The sequence below is a fragment of the Urocitellus parryii genome, chromosome 10 (assembly GCF_045843805.1).
Source record: "Urocitellus parryii isolate mUroPar1 chromosome 10, mUroPar1.hap1, whole genome shotgun sequence".
NCBI lineage: Eukaryota > Metazoa > Chordata > Mammalia > Rodentia > Sciuridae > Urocitellus > Urocitellus parryii.
Window position 1 is genome coordinate 97,035,729 of NC_135540.1, and position 17,562 is coordinate 97,053,290.

The 17,562-nt window shown below is 32.6% G+C and overlaps 1 pseudogene; it reads right to left on the reverse strand.

Annotated features, from left to right (window-relative positions):
• Positions 1-1,334: 1,334 nt before the first annotated feature.
• On the reverse strand, positions 1,335-2,956 carry LOC113187273 (sterol O-acyltransferase 1 pseudogene; annotated as a pseudogene).
• Between the last annotated feature and the right edge of the window lie 14,606 nt (positions 2,957-17,562).

Consider the following 17,562-nt stretch of genomic DNA (forward strand, 5'->3'; position numbering starts at 1 on the left):
TGATATACCTTCTAATTTTCAATCTTTACAAACATGATCATATTTCATACATTCAAACAAAACCCTTCCTACACCCACATTGTATTAAGAACGAATATCTTGTAACCCAGAAATATTACATAATAAAGTAAATTTCCTTGGAAACAGTCACATATGTATCCAAAAATATGCTATAATCAAACAAATGATTCAAAGGCAGTAATGATCACTTTACTATTAATGGAGGAGAATAATCCTTATGTTACAGACTCACTAATCTGAAAAATAAGGGAAGTCAATATTTATTAGAAAATAAAAGAGGGGCTGGGGATGTGGCTCAAGCGGTAGCGCGCCATGCCTGGCATGCGTGCAGCCCGGGTTCGATCCTCAGCACCACATACCAACAAAGATGTTGTGTCCGCCGAGAACTAAAAAATAATATTAAAAATTCTCTCTCTCTCTCTCTCTCTCTCTCTCTCTCTCTCTCTCTCTCTCCTCTCTCACTCTCTCTTAAAAAAAAAAGAAAATAAAAGAACCATACCAAAAGATATTTCTAAATAACTTCAAATAAATTATTACTTTACAGTTAAAAAAAAACCTTCCACATAAGTTCCATTGTAGACAAAATAATTGAAACACATTATTAACTCAGAAAATATTTTTTAATACCCTGGAAGTAATACAAGGAAATGTTTTTATTGTGCTACTTCTTTTGCTAGTTCTGATACTCTCAATATATACTATTACTGACATAAACTCAAGAATTCAAGATTAAAGGCAGCTAATTGCTTCACAATATTGTATAGAGAAAGAAAGACCAAGTAGATCTGAACTTTCAAAAAATATAAAATAGAATGTATAACAAAATTATTTTTGGAAAATTGATATTTTTCTCTTTCTACTAGAAATAGCAAAAAGTCTTTCCACATTATTTTCCTTTCTTCTCCAATTGCACGTTTAATTAAAATGCCTTCCAACAATATGTATAGGAAAAACTCTAAGACATAGGTACATAAATGATCTCTTCCTAAGTTTGATGTTTAGTGACCAGACAAGTATGATGTTTGGACTCTGATAAGGTGAAGTCAATGAATAAAACAGATATAATTAACAAGGCTTAAGCCAAGATGACCCAGCAAAAATATGTCATTAACTAAACTATAAGTCTCCCTTCTTCCAAAAAGGAAAAAATAAAAGAAAAGAAAAGAAAGAAGAAAGTCCTCTTAAGCATACAAGATTCCAGGGAACTTCCAATATTCAGCTCCAGGGCACATACAGATGAAGTGAGCCATCTGAAAAGGCTGGAGTGGTCCAAATAATAACATCATCCAAAAATCAGGAGAAATATCCTATCTTCAGTGACAAGGATGGAAACAGAGTACAGGCTTCTTAAACATGTAATGGCAAGTCCAGGAGCATGCCTGTATATAATCCAGAAATGTTAGTTATTTCAGAGGAACATTCTTAAAAATAAAAAAATAAAAATAAAAAATGACTCCATCCTGCAAAAAAGGGAAGTCTACACCATAATGTTCCAAAGTGCCTTTTCCAACTACCAATAACAATGAAGTTGATTCCAAAGAACTGGAAGAACATGAGGAAGACTTCATAGAAATAGCTCAAGCAAACAGTGAGTGTGCCTTCATGCACTATAGCAGATATGGCAAAGACAGCCAACATGGCAGCAGACTTGAACCTCTTCAAGAAAAAAGTTCTTGTAGGCATAGTAGTATAGTCAGTCATGGACCATCATATTCCAGGTCCATAATATTGTATGATGTAAAGTTTCAACAACCCTTATAAAACATCCTGCCACCAACAGCAGAAAATCGCAGCAAAGGCATTGATCCAGCAGTGCAGAAAGACAAAAGAGCAAGGAACAGTTATCAGCATATCTGTTAAGATGGAGTTAAATACACACAGCACCAGAACATGGGCACTAAAGGCTCCTGTTTGATTTTCTGAAACAAGGTGGTGCAGAGTCTTTCAAAGATGTAGTACACATAAAACAACACAAAACCTGGGCAAATACAATGGAAGTTCTGGGATTGCTGTTATGGTAGATAAGGATAGTACAAGAAGTACAAGTATTGGTTGACTGTGGATATTGGACCATGCTCTACTTCTTAGATGAAAGCAGTACCCAAGGAACATTCTCTCTGACAAATGAGTGAGCCTTCATTATCAAATGAATCTGTTCAAGTATAACAAAGAACTGAGAAGCTGGTGGTAGTATATATGCTAATACAAAATATGCTGGTCCAAAACCTATAATTCCAAGCTGGAAGACCATAAAAAGCAAGCCAGGGACAAGACAATAGATCACTCACTGGATGAGAACTCTTGCTGTAGCCATTGACCCAACATTGAAACAGAAAATAGTGAATTGAAATTATATGCAGGCAACATGATACACTATGTCCAAACAACAGTAGGAAATTTATCAAAAGCATAAGGCCAGAGATTAAACTTAAGTTCCAGCCTTCCTTCATTGATGTAATCTACCATGAGTGTGCTGAGGATAGAGAAAGAGGAGGGAAATAAACATGTGGTATATTGCTCTGATGTGGTCAATTTCAAAGAGCTCATTTTAAAAGAAACCTCCTTTTAATGAAAATCTTTACTTGTTCTGGAGATGCTCTGAGATTTTTAGCTCTGTGATTGTTTTTTATTTCTTCAAGAATTGAAAGAGTTGTGAGGACACACCCACCATTGTCTAATGATGCAGAATTTTCAATGAGATTGTTCACAAAATCATCAAAGTGACTCTCAACATCCTTCATAAAAAGTGGCTATTATTTCTCTGCTTCTGCTGCCAACTGCCTCTTTTTAGCTATCAACTGTTTTATTCATTTCAATCATTTCTATGTATCTCTAGGGAATACTTTGTAGAGTTTCTCCTGTATTCATCTTTCTCAGAGTTTTCATTGGACTTGAACAGCCAGTTTCTAGAAAACACCTTCTCTTTATTCACCATTGATATGTTTTGGGAGTGGTGATTGAATTATGAGTCTTGAACTCTCCTGTGATAGATGCTTCTGAGGGAGGGTTAGGGTGAGGGTTAGGGCTAGGGTTAGTTAGTACTGGTTAATCTATTTTATATAGATAATGTTTATTATACTCCCCTATAGCCTAAAATTAGCTTATAAGTTAGTATTTTAAAATATCTTGGGACTGGGGTTGTGGCTCAGTGGTAGAGCACTTGCCTAGCATGTGTGAGGCCCTGGGTTTGAGTCTCAGTACCACATATAAATAAAATAAAGGTCCATTTAAAACTAAAATAAAAATATATTTTAGAAAAATAAAATATCTTAAATGGTGGGATGGATAAAAAATAGAGATAAATATAAATATTTTAAAGAGAGAATTAAGAAATTAGTTTTGTATTATTCTGTATATATATATATATATATATATATATATATATATATATCTCCAGAGATTAAAGTTGATCTAGAGTTTGATGATGGTGTCAAAGAGCATAATATGAAGCTGAAATGGCTAAAAGGGACTCAGTCTTCTATCTCGCTTATTGTGTCCTACACAGACCGTGCCCTTATTTTATGTTTAATCTAGCAGGGGACAGAGCCTTTTAAAGTACTTTATTTGTAGACAGTGAACAATTTTGAAGTAGATCAAGAAGTCTAATTGGAAAAAAATGGGTGATCAAGATAATTATAATTTTTGAAATCACATATTTTCAAAGTTTATTAATATGAAGAGATTGTGGATCAAACAGTAGGGTTCTGCATATCATGAAGACAACATCATAATTTTTCAAAGGACCTAGTGTGAGAGGAAAGAGCATACCTAGAAACAATGAGACAATAACTAACTAAAATTCAACTGGTTGAATAATCATTAGCTTAAATACTCTATCATATAGATAGTTATTATTGCTTAGTTTTGAAACATTAGGTGACTCTATAATTTACTGGATAATTTTATTTTCTGGCTATGTGTATGTAAGTATATACATATACACACATACACACATATATATATATAACACACACCTATGTATACACATACGTACAGACATGTACACACGCATTATATTCTCAACAAATAGATAATGTGTGAAGAATTTTATATGTGACTTTTGGTTGCTTTACCTTTCCTCTCTTTTGTTAATATGTAAATAATATTAAAATCAACTGCTGAAATTTTATAATTGTAAAGCTATTTTGAAGTTACCAAATCTAAGTATTTTAATTTCTTAGCAAGTTACTTTTAAGGGAAATAAGTAAGATTCTTACATTTAGATGAATTGGCATATTTGAATTTTTCAATTCAGGAAAGTGAAAATGACACCATGAATAACTTATATTCTGCATATCTAAATACTTATGAAATTTTGTGATGACAATGGAAAAGAAAATATAGCACTAAAAATTCATTTCATTTAGTTGAAGTAATTTTTTTTGAAATTGCAAAAATGTAATATCATATCCTAAGAAGAAGGGGAACAAATTAAATGGCTTTAGTGTTGTATAAATGCCTTTTATTTGTTTCTAAAGAGAAGAGTAAAGAAGATATAATATTAGTGTTGTGACTATTACAAATTAGAGATTTTTTATTTTCAAAATAGAAAAATTTATTCTGCCCTTTTAAATAGAGTAGTGCTTTTCTTTTTCTATACGAATTCTGATTAGCACTGAAAATATTTAATTAATATGTTATGTAGCATGAGCTAAATGAGTGGAACATCTCCCCTAAAGTGCAAGTGCAGTAGGAGATAATTAGATCTCACCATGATATTCATTGCTAATGATCCTCCACTGAGATTTGAGGTTGATAGGCATTATTTCAAGTTTTCCAATGATGGCTTAGGTATGCAGCTTTATGAATTATTCTTTAAACAAAACAGCTTTATCTGAAAATAGCAAATATATATTTCTTTCTGGCTTCAGTAAGACATGAAGTCATCAAACCAAATTTCTAGATAGGAAGAAGGTGAAGTATAGGAAAGCTGCATTCCAATTCACACTGTAGCTCAGGACCAAAGCAGTGGGTGTACTGCTTTTCAGTAAGATGAGTGAAAGAGGGAATTCACTAAAGTTTAATACTGGACATTCAAAGTGGCTTAAGAACTCAGAAATTTTGGTACTGTAAAAGAAGTAGAAAGAATATATTGGAGCCTATCCAGCTGTCTTTCTGGCACTGATTCACCACAAATGGAGGGAGAACACATTTGGTATGGAAATATCTTAGAGCAAATAAGCTGCCTGAACTTAGCTGATCCAAGGCTGCACTGGGCACTGGTACTTCAAAATCTACTCTATATCTCACTATAAACAGAGAGCTGAAGCAGAGCCATCATTGGATGAAGGTGCTGCAGCTATGAAAGCCAGAAGATTGAAGCAAACACAGACACAATATCCTGGCAGGTGCCTACTGGGTGACTTAGAGAGTGCCTGGAATATGAGTGAAACAGGTGCAAAGTAGACTTCACTGAGGGGTATTCAAGTCAAGGGACCAAGGGGAGTCCGACTCCTTTGTCCTTTGAGACTGGCAGTTCATGTGACCAGCCAAAGTGGGTCAGTAGTCTGCCCAGATGGAGAATATACTTGGGGAAGAAGCCCAGGAAATTTTTGCTAATGGAAAGCAGTTAGTGGACAACTGACCCCCTGTTCCATGACTGGAATTCTTGGGAGGCTTATGAAAATGAGACTGGCATCAGAGATCAGTTACTGTAAAACCTTAGAACCATCTAATCTCTCCCAAGTAGACACCACTCAACAAAGTTCCAAGTCCTTGTTAGACCTAAATCCAACCTACTGGAACTCCCGTCGCTTCACAGAACTCTGCAGAAGCTTTACCCTGGGAGTGCATTGAACTGGTCTAAGAGGACAAAACTCCAACTCCAATACTTTCTAATCCATTCTGCTTCATACTAGTAAGAAGAAAAGCTGAGTTTTATGTCAAATAGCTTCAGTGTTGAACCAGTCCAACTGGAAGTTCATTCAGTAACACAAAAACAGGTAGGGTTTAACAACTCCAAACTCTTGCTCTGTTAGAGCAAGAGTTGGGAGTTGGACAGTCACACATAGAAAGTGACCACCCAGTAGTATGCTGTTTTTAAGTCTTTTGGGTGTAGACCAAGGGAGGGATAGGTGGGTCAAATGGTGGTTTTGTTCTTAATTTTCCAAGAAATCTCCATATTGCTTTCCATATTGGCTGCAGCAATTTGCAGTTCCACCAGCAGTGTATGAGCATGCCTTTTTCCCCACATCCTCTACAACACTTATTGTTGTTTGCAAAGTAGCTGCCATTCTGACTGGAGTGAGATGAAATCTTAGAGTGGTTGCCGCAGTCTGGCTGGGCACAAATCACGAGCCACTGAAGCAGGAACAAACTTTATTTCTGAACTCCACCAGCACACTCCACACATGCTCCCTGGGAATTTTCCCACGAACCACGCAGTGGCGTTCTCTGAACCACGCAGCGACACACCACCAACCACGCAGCGTGAACCACGCAGCGACACACACACCAACAGGAAATCCCTCCTCCGGAATTCCCTCCTACTGCACTTCCCCAACCAATGGGAACTCTCTGGGAGTCCCCCGGAGCTCCAAGATGGACAGCAGGGGTCTAATCTCCAATTGAATGCACATCTTAACATAATCATTATCATCTCAATGGCTTGCTGGCTTTACCTTTCAACCCAAAATGCCATGCATCATTCCTACTTGGCTATGGCTCTTAGCAAGTGGTATTGATTTGCATTTCTCTAATTTTTAGTGATTATTAACTTTTTTTATATATTTGTTTGATTGATTGTATATCATCTTCTGATAAGTGTCTGTTCAGGTCCTTGGCCCATTTATTGATTGGGCCATATCAATGTTTTTATAGCCACACAATTCACAATAGCTAAACAGTGGAACCAACCTAAATGCACTTCAATAGATGAATGGATTAAAAAATATGGCATATATACACAATGGAATATTACTCAGCAATAAAAAGAATAAAATCATGGCATTTGCAAGTAAATTGATGGAGTTAGAGAAGATAATGTTAAGTGAAACCAAATGCTGATTGTTTTCTTTGATATAAGGAGGCTGATTCATAGTGGAATAGGAAGAGGGAACATGGTAGCAATAGACAAACTCTAGATAGGGCAGAGGGGTTGGAGGGAAAGGAAGGGGTATGGGGTTATAAATGATGATCATTATTATTCAAAGTACAGGTATGAAGACATAAATTGGTGTGAACATACTTTGTATACTGCCAGAGATATGAAAAATTGTGCTCTATATGTGTAATAATAATTGTAATGCATTCTGCTGTCATATATAAATTAAAAAAAGCAAAGAAAAGAAAGTGACCACCCAGTCTGGTCAACTATTTTGACCACATCATTGAATACAGTTCCTTCACTTTTCATAAGGAATTCTATTTTTTTCCCCTTAACTAAATATATTTTTACTATTTTTCAGAACTAATTGACTTATATTACTCCTGCTCTCACCATTAATGCTGATGCAATCATTAATGTTGTGGATGAAATAGTTGACGCCTGCTGTTCACTTCAAAGCTAGATGTAGTTCATGGTTATTGTTTTCACCTTTGATAATCAATAAACCCATCCCTGATTTTTAGTGGTAATTAATTTTGAAGAAACTGAGTATTTACTTTAATACTGTGTGTTGTTTGCAATGGTTTTTACTATTATTTATTTCACCCTATTCTAAGAAGTGATGGGAAACTCTGGGGACACTAAGTTTATAGATTAGAGACTGCTGCTGAACTAAACCCCAACAACAGGCAGCATGTCTTGCCCCTCATACAAATTAATGACACTTCATCTTCAGTTACACTTTAATACAAAGAATAGAAGAGACAAAAACAAAACTATCAGACCATGTAATTCCCAGCCCATTCAATTTGGGGTAATGATTAATACACTAGACAATATATAAACACCTGTTATCAAACTCCTGATCTAGTTCACAGGTACTGCTGTTAAATGCAGACCCCACCATTTATAAATAGGTGCCAAATAGTATTATAAATGTCAAAGTAGACAATGACATTTAAGAAACTGGAACACTTCAATATCAACAGTAGAGATCCTGCTGCCAAAAAATATGTATCAACCAAGCAACAGTAAATGTCACTCCATACACAATCTATTCCATTTGAGCCCTGACATAATTCCAACTCAAAGAAGTAAGGAAACAAAAGCCCCAACCCAAAACCAAAGACCCAATGAGGTCAGTCAGAGAGGATCTCATGTCCCAACTCATGGCATCTATTCACATATCAAAAACAGAGAGAAGTCCCAGAAAAAATAAGATAGTTACACACAAAAGGACATGTGTAAAAAAGAAGTAGGAGAATCCATCTCAATTGATGCACAAGTTCAAGTCCTCTGAAAACACAAGGAACAGACAAACAAATCTCCTTCCTAAATCCTCAATCCCCCAACAAAAGATTCCACTGATAGTGAGGTAGACAAAATCCCAGAGAATAATTACAAAATCTGATTATTAAAATGTTCAATGAGGGCTGGGGATGTGGCTCAAGCGGTAGCACGCTCGCCTGGCATGCGTGCAGCCCGGGTTCGATCCTCAGCACCACATACCAACAAAGATGTTGTGTCCGCCAAGAACTAAAAAATAAATATTAAAAATTCTCTCTCTCTCTCTCTCTCTCTCTCTCTCTCTCTCTCTCTCTCTCTCCTCTCTCACTCTCTCTTAAAAAAAAAATAAAATGTTCAATGAACCAAAAGAAGATCTAAGGAAGAAATTAGAGGTAAATTACAGGAGATGAAAGACCACTTTCTATGTCTAACATAGAAAATTTAAAAAAAGAATATTAAAAGTTTCAGGAGAAAAACAGGAGGCCACAAGAAGAGGCAAACCAATAAGGCTCACTTTTGATTTCTCAGTTTACACCCTAAAATCAAGGAGGGCCTGGAATGAGATGTTTCAAGTCCTAAAAGAAAACAACTGCCAGCCAAAGGTTACTAAGCTCAGATTCATATTCAAGGGGTAAGAAATTAAAGCTTACCTTGAAAAGAATAAACTAAAAGGAAAGAAAGAAAGAAAGAAAGAAAGAAAGAAAGAAAGAAAGAAAGAAAGAAAGAAAGAAAGAAAGAAATTCATGAGCACAAAACAGCACTACAATGAATACTCAAAGATAAAATGCATGCACACAAAGGAACTAAAAACAATTCCTAAAACTCCCAAACAGAGGAAATTCAACATAAGAAAACCCCACTTAATTAGAATTGAGACAGGATGACACACAACAAAAGACCAAAATGGCAAGAAACCATAAATAACTATCCATCCTAAAGCTGAATACTAATGGTCTCAACTCTCTAAGTAAAAGACACTGGTTAACAGAATGGAACAAAAATCAACAGCCAACTATATGCTGTGTAGAAGAGACTCATAGGAAAAGATATCCACAGGCTGAAGGTAAAAGGATGAAAAAAAATCCATGCATACAAACTCCTAAAAGAAAGAGGAATAGCTATTCTCATGTCTGACAAAGCAGATTTTAAGCAAATATTATTCAGAATTAATCCTAATAAAGGGAAATGATTCAACAAGAAATATAACAATAATAAACATTTATTCCTCAAATTTCAACATACATGATTACATAAAAATACTCTTTATGACATTAAATCCCAGATGGATCCTAACACAATAATACTGAGTGGTTTCAACACACCCTTATTATCTGTAGATAGTTTATCAAAACATAAAATCAATAAAAAATATCTCCAACCTAAATAGCACTGTAAGTCAATTGTACCTAACAGATGCATGTAGACAAATATTCTACCCCATAACAGCTGAATGTACCTTCCTCTCACTTCCACATGAAACTTTGCTCAAATCATATTCTAGCCACAAAGCAAATCTTAGCAAATACAAGCCAATTGATCTAATCCCAACTATCCAATCAGATCATGATGAAATAAAGTTATAAATCAGAAAAAAATAATAGAATCCACATAAACACTTAGAGATAGGACAATATTTTCTTAAATGAAGAATATGTCAAATAAGAAATGAAAATGGTAATTAAGAAATCCTTAGAAATGAACAAGAACAGAGATGCAACATCAAAGTCTCTGTGACATGGGGCTGGGGATGTGGCTCGAGCGGTAATGTGCTCCCCTGGCATGCTCGGGGCGCTGGGTTTGATCCTCAGCACCACATAAAAATAAAGATGTTGTGTCCACTGAAAACTAAAAAATAAATATTAAAAAAATTCTCTCTCTCTTAAAAAAAATCTCTGTGACAGTTTTAAAAGCAGTTCTAAGAGAAAAAAAAATATAGCACTTAGTGCTTACCTTAAAAAGTTAGAGAGATCTCAAATAAATAAGCTTATACTCCATCTCAAGGTCTTAGAAAAAGAAGAACAAATTAAACCAAAACCAGTAGAAGATAGATAATCACTGGACACAACGGAACATGCATGTAATACCAGCAGCTTGGGAAGCGGAGACAGGAGAACTGAAAGTTCAAAGCCAGCCTCAGGAACATCCAGGTGCTAAGCAACTCAGTGAGATCCTGTTTCTAAATAAAATACAAAATAGGGCTGGGCATGTGGCTCAGTGGTCAAGTACCCGTGATTTCAATCCCTGGTTCAAAAAAAAAAGATCAGAACAAAATTCAATGAAATGAAGAATTAAAAAAAATACACAAGATCAATGTAATGAAAAATTGTTTTTTTGAAATGATAAATAAAATTGACAATCTTTAGCCAAACTATACAAAAGAGAGAAAAGACCCAAACCAATAAGATCAGAGGTGAAAGGGGAGATATCATCACAGATCCTTCTGAAATTCAGAGAATTATCAGAACTTATTTTGAAAGTTTATACTCCAATGTACTGGAAACCCTGGAAGACAAATTGATATATTTCTAGACACATATGGCCTGCCCCAAATTGAATCAGAAAGATATAGAAAACAAAAACAAATCAATATCAAATAATGAATTGAAACAGAAATTAAGATTTTTTTTTTAAGAAAAGACAAAAAGAGAAAGAAAGCCATCTAGATTTTCAGATGAATTCTACCAGACTTTTACAGAAGAATTTAAACCTGTCTTTCCCAAAATATTACATAAAGTTGAAAGGAATGGAATACTCCCAAATAAAGTCCATGAAGCCATTACAATCCCAATTCACAACCAGACAAATATGCATCAAGGAAAGAAAACTTTAGACAGTATATTTGATAAGCATAAAGTTCTTAATCTAAAGCATTTAAATATTTAGTGTTTAATGTTATGCTATCTCTAATAAAATTATGCAAAAACAACACACAAAAACAAAGCAAACAGAGACATTACTTTGTTAATTAATATAAATGAAAATAGTTTTGAAGGGTTAACACAGGTAGTAGTTCTGTGTTTGGGATTAGGGTCTTTGATGACTTCATGACTGTGGCATGCTTAGTGGCTCCTAGGAAAGTTTCTATGCAAAAACACAGAATGCCCAGATGCCAGGAAATCTTCTGTGCAAAGATACAGAATGTGTAGCTGCTGTAGCAATGCCCTGCATGAGGAGGGGCTCTATTAGATTCTTATCAACCTCAACCTTGATCTCAGACACTCAGCTCCTGGGAATAAAGAAACTCTCTTGTTAGACAACCACAATGTTTCACTGAGCCTAAACCTGTCCACATAATAGTAACTTTACACAATGGACTTTCCTGAGAATTACACAAAGCTCCTAACATTGCACATTGCAACTTAGTATGTAATTGAGGAATAAGCTGCATAATGTTGCTAAGTCTGTAACCTGCCTAGTAATACAATGAACAATATGTACTAATAATGCCCAAGACCTAAAGTAACCTATTGATATAAATAACACTAGCAGTTCAGGAGAGCAGATTGTTTTTTTGCTTTGCCTCTGCACCTTGCTTCTGTCTACTTTTGCTTTAATCTTTGTTTCATTTGTGGGACATTTTAAAATGAAATACTGCTCTGATTATTTACCTTGTTTTTAACATATGTAACATGTTTGTTTTTAGAGGATAAATATATTTTTTATATAAATTAGTCCATATTTATTATCTTTTTCAACCATTATAAAGTTTTTAGAATTTTTTTAGAAAATGAAATTAAGTACTTAACTCAAAAATAATTTCTATTGTTATTATCTATTTTTTTAATTTTTTTCTGGTATTTTTCTACATGATGTGAATATTTAATAACATTATAAATCATATCTTTTCCAATTCCTTTAAATTAGAAAGCATTCCAATGAAATATATAATTTTACACAAGCTTTAATTCTACCAGCAGGAATTCCTCAAGGTTAACCTACTTTCAATTTAAGATTATTTGTGTTCTTTTTTTCTTTTCTTTCTTTCTTTATTTTTTGTTTTGTTTTGTTTTTTTCCTCACTTGCTCCCAATTTCCTTGCTCCATCTTGCTCTATGACTATTCCTTCTGATTCAATCACCAATACCCACCTCACGATTTTGAACTGCTTGGCTGACTCACATCTCATTTGGAATTCATCATATCACACTGAACAAGAGTTCAAATCTAGTTTTGCATGAAAGGAGCAGCTATACATTCGATAGTATTTATTGTCAGAAACAAATTGATAGTTTTAAACCAATGTACATTCTTCATTGCACATAGGATTCCTGAATCCATGTTCAAAAAAAAAAAAAAAGAAGAAAAATCATTTTTCAAAGTCATAAAGACTCTAGATTTTACAGAGGCTGAATTCTTATTTTCTGATCATTCTTCTCTGCTCTACTATGTACTATATGCTTTGGTTAGTTGCTCTTTCCAAACCACAGCCACAGAAGAGTAATTCCTAATCATCTTGAGGATCCCAAAGTGACAGACTTAAAAAATTAGTAGTAGCAGTGTTATCAATCTTAGATGCCAAATAATGATTGCATTGAGGCATAGCAGCTCTCACTGCTTATGACACATGAATAATTGTACCATGTTAAGTGAAGCTACAAACATTAAGGAGAAAAGTAACAATGAAAGCCGCAAAAGTTTCACATATGATTTGTGGAAGATTTAAATGAACTGAATGTATTTCAAAAGCAATAGCAAATACAAGAGGCTATTGTAAAAATAGTACAGAGTGCACTAATATTTGTGTGTTTACCGAATGTGATATTTATATCCACTAAAATTAAAATTAAAAACTAAAATTAAATTATGAAATAATGATTTTTGAAGTATAATTTATGATCCCCAAACATACAGATTATTCTTTAACAAAATAATGTGACTTCCAATGTTCCCAGAAGGAACAATTTCCATTTAACAAACATTTTTGGCTGTCATCAATTTTGCAGAATTTAATTTGCACAACTTAATGACTATTTAACCAATTTACATCAATGTAATCATCTCTTTAACTTCTTCCAACTATTGTTTGGTTTCAACATTAGGAAAGAAAGAATACTTAAGAATCTTTAATGAAAATACACTACATTATTCATAAATCACTTCTCCTTTAATGTCAGGCAAGAGAGTAAGAATTTCAAAGAAAACTTGAATGGATACAAAAGTAAATAAAACATAATCTGGATATCTGAATTCCTTGGAAGTAAATTGAATTATATTAATCACTAATACACCTTATTTATGTGGATTCTTGAATCCTTATAAAATCAAGGAAGAATATTCCTTACTTCAAAATAAAGCTGATTTTTTTTTAATTATATAGAATTTGGGGCTGAGGTTGTGGCTCATGTGTAGAGCGCTTGCTTAGCATATGTGGGGTACTGGGTTCGATTCTCAGCACCACATATAAATAAAATAAAGGTACAATGACCGCTAAAAAAATTTAAAAATTATGTAGAATTTTATTTTCAAGTTTAAAAAAAAATTTAGAAATTGCCAATTCTCTGTATTAGCAGTAAATTATATACCTAAAAATTATAGAAAATATTTTGCCTAATATCCATTGCAACATTTTTATTCAATTTTGCACAATAACTATGAAGGTACTTTGTAAGTATGGTCTCCATCATGAAGGACAAAAATGGATCTCACAGATCAATTCAGCTTGCCCCAATTCTAATAGTTAGTGATAGTTGAGGGAATCAAATCCAAACCACTTACCTTAAGGTTCAATGTGATTTTCATAATTTATATATTGTAGTACAATATATAAAAGTAAATGTATGTGTTATTTAACTCATTTGAAACTCTCCATGCAAATGTATATACATATCAAAATGTCATGTTTTACACACAATAAATATATACATTATTTGTTAATTAAAAATAAATAACCCAGCCTGGTAATCCCAATGGCTTGAGAGGCTGAGGCAGGGGGATTATGAGTTAAAATCGAACCTCAGCAACTTAGACCCTAGGCAAATTAGTGAGACTCTGTCTCTAAATAAAATATAAAAAGGACTGGGCATGTGGCTCAATGGATAAGTGTCCCTGGGTTTAATCCCTGGTCCAAATAAATAAATAAATAAATGCTGTAAAATAAAAGAGAACTAGTTAAAATTACTGAAAGAGGAAAATGCTGAAAAGTCACACAGACACACACACACAAAAAAAAAAATCGATAAATATCTTTAAAGAAAATTCTATGCTTTTTAATGTTTAAGTTAATTATCTTTCATGCCCGAATTCATAAGTGAAATATGACATTTCCAAGTTATGGAAATTTTGTTAAACTTTTAAAGGATTTTGAATAAATCAAGTCCGTTCACTGTATCTCCAGACACTCATGAGGTTCAAATATTTCTATAAATGATGTTAAATGATTTAATTTTGATATCTATATCGCATGGCTGAATAGTAAGTAAGTGTACTGATTTAAAGTATTTAAAACCAGTTTTTAATTACAAATTTACAGTTTATTATAAAATCTTATTTTCCCATTTTTAGCATAACAATAAGTTAATTGAAATTTGTAGGACATTTTAATGTTATGATTCTCTCATGAATTGCATTCAAATATTTTTAAATTCAAACTCTCCTTATAAAGTAAAAACTATATATATAATTTTGATATTTCCTATTCCCCAATATTCTTTGTATATTTGATTGTGAAGTTTTTAGAAAAATCTTTTAAAATTTATTTTTATCTTTAAAAAGTGATAAGTGGGCCACACATAAAGTAGTAATTGTTTCAATAAAATATGTATTTCATGAAATTGGCTATGCTTTTGAGAGAACATAAAACCATAGGTAAAGTGTTTGACGTTTAAAAATTTTAGGATTTATTCTAGACATAATAAAGTGAATAATTTGCATTAGAAAAGATCAAATTCCAGACCAGATCAATGAAAGCATAGAATGAAGCTTAAAGATAAATTAAAAGGTAAACATGTCAAACAAATAGGATTTAGTAGAATAAAAATTTTATTTCAATTAAGGAAAATATTTATTTTTTGAACAATACAGATTACTAGCAACTTCCTAATCAGTTGGAAGAGAGAAATATTTTAGGAACAGTATCTGCATTACTCAGAATTCTATTGATATTTAAGTAAAAATTTAGCTGAGGATTTTTTTAAGATTCTTTATTTCTTAAGTCAGAAAATAATTTGAATATAAATATATAAATAAAGACTAAATTTGATTGAATAGTACTCTATTGAATTTTCAAATATACAGCAACACTGAATCAAGTCAAAATTCTTTCATGATTTCAATCATAAAAATCAGTGTTTAGAAAAATTTATATTAAAAATTACCTACAAAATTTCTGAATATTATATTAAAATTTAATATTCTAACAGTCACATTATGTTAAATATTTATTAGTAATATTTAATTTCACTTTATAAACATATTGCCTTTAAAAAATAATTAGGAAGAAATTATTTTCCAAATTACTATAAATGACAATTATAATAATAAAAAGAAAAATTTACATCATATTTAATAAGCACATTATTGTATTATCACATGGGGAAAACTAACCAGACATGGGAAAATAATTGACACTAAACAGAATTAAAAATTAATGTATGGCAGGTGCTGTGGTGTACACCTGTAATCCCAGTGACTCCAGAGACAAAGACAAGAGAATCAGGAGTTCAAACCCAGCTTCAGCTAAAGTGAAGCTCTAAGCAACTCAGTGAGACCTTGTCTCTAAAAAATACAAAATAGGGCTAGGGATGTGGCTCAGTGGTAGAGTGCTCCTAAGTTCAATCCCCGGTACCAAAAAAATAAAAATTAAAAAATAAAATAATAATAATAATGTATTTATTGTACAAACAAATAATTCATGTAAAATAAAACAAATCTTATTTAATATTCTTTCATTTGGATTAATATCCTTCAGTAAATAAGTTTATTGTTGGTATATACACTCAGTATATGTTATAATTACCTGGTGTGCATAGAGGTTTACTTTCTACCAACTTTCCTTTTAATTACATCTTTATTTTTTATCAATATTTTATCATGTTCATCACAAATAAATATTTTTAAAATAAATTTATAACAACAGAAATTATTTTTATTTTCCTTTTGAATGCTAATTTATATGGAATTATTTTGTCAATTTCCATTTCAGATTGTTCATTGTCAATATACAAAAGTGCACTTGATTTTCACACGTTGACCTTGTACCCTATAATTTGATGAATTTGCTTGTTTGCTCTACTATATGTGGGGTGTGTGGATATATGTGTATGTGCATTCTTTGTAATTACATTATATCATGTGTAAAGATAGTTTTACTTCTTCTTTTCCATTTTTTATAAAACATCAGAATTTTATTGCTTGAAGATTGCAGAATATGAAATCATAAGAATGTCAAAATGAAAATTATTGGGCTTCAAACATAATACATTATCAGATGCAGTGAACTATTAATTAATCTGAACTCTGCATCAAAAAGAAAATAGTATATAAAAATATGTTGTTTACTTCAGAAATATATACACTCAAAATAAATGTATAAGTTACAGTACAAATTGGAAAAGCCAACACTAATTAACTTATTATTTCTCCAAACTAAAGTACCTTCTATACTCAACTTTTTAATAAGTAATTCCATCTCATCCAAAATTACTTCACGGATATGAACATCCAGAAAGTTACTTGAAGTAACTTCAGCTTTAAAAATTAATAACTTTTCCTTACATGGGGGAAGTGTATTTGAAAAGTATATAACAATATTTCCCTTTTTCTTAAACTACAGAATATGATTAAGAAACTTAATACTTATAAACTTTATTTATTTAACTCTCCAATTAAAATTGTAATCCTGGAAGCTAGAATCTGTTTTTGGGCTTGGGGAATATAAAAATTTAAATGATTTGGCAACTGACATAGGAATTTAATTACTTCATATTATTTTAAGTAGCTTTTCCTTTCTGTTTGAAAAATGTGCAATTTTTTTAATATGCTGGTTCCTATAATAGTACTACCATACATTATTTATTGGAGCCAAATTAAAGCTTCTCCCCTACAATGAGCAGGTTGAAACCATTTGTTTTGTATAGAGCTGATCAGTTATCACACTTTCTTAAACAAAATCAATTTTTGAAGCTATCAATTATGATGGAGGCAATGATGCTATTTCAAAAGGTAACAATGAGATTCTCTAGGCTATCCAGTCAAGAAAATGTAAATGTAATG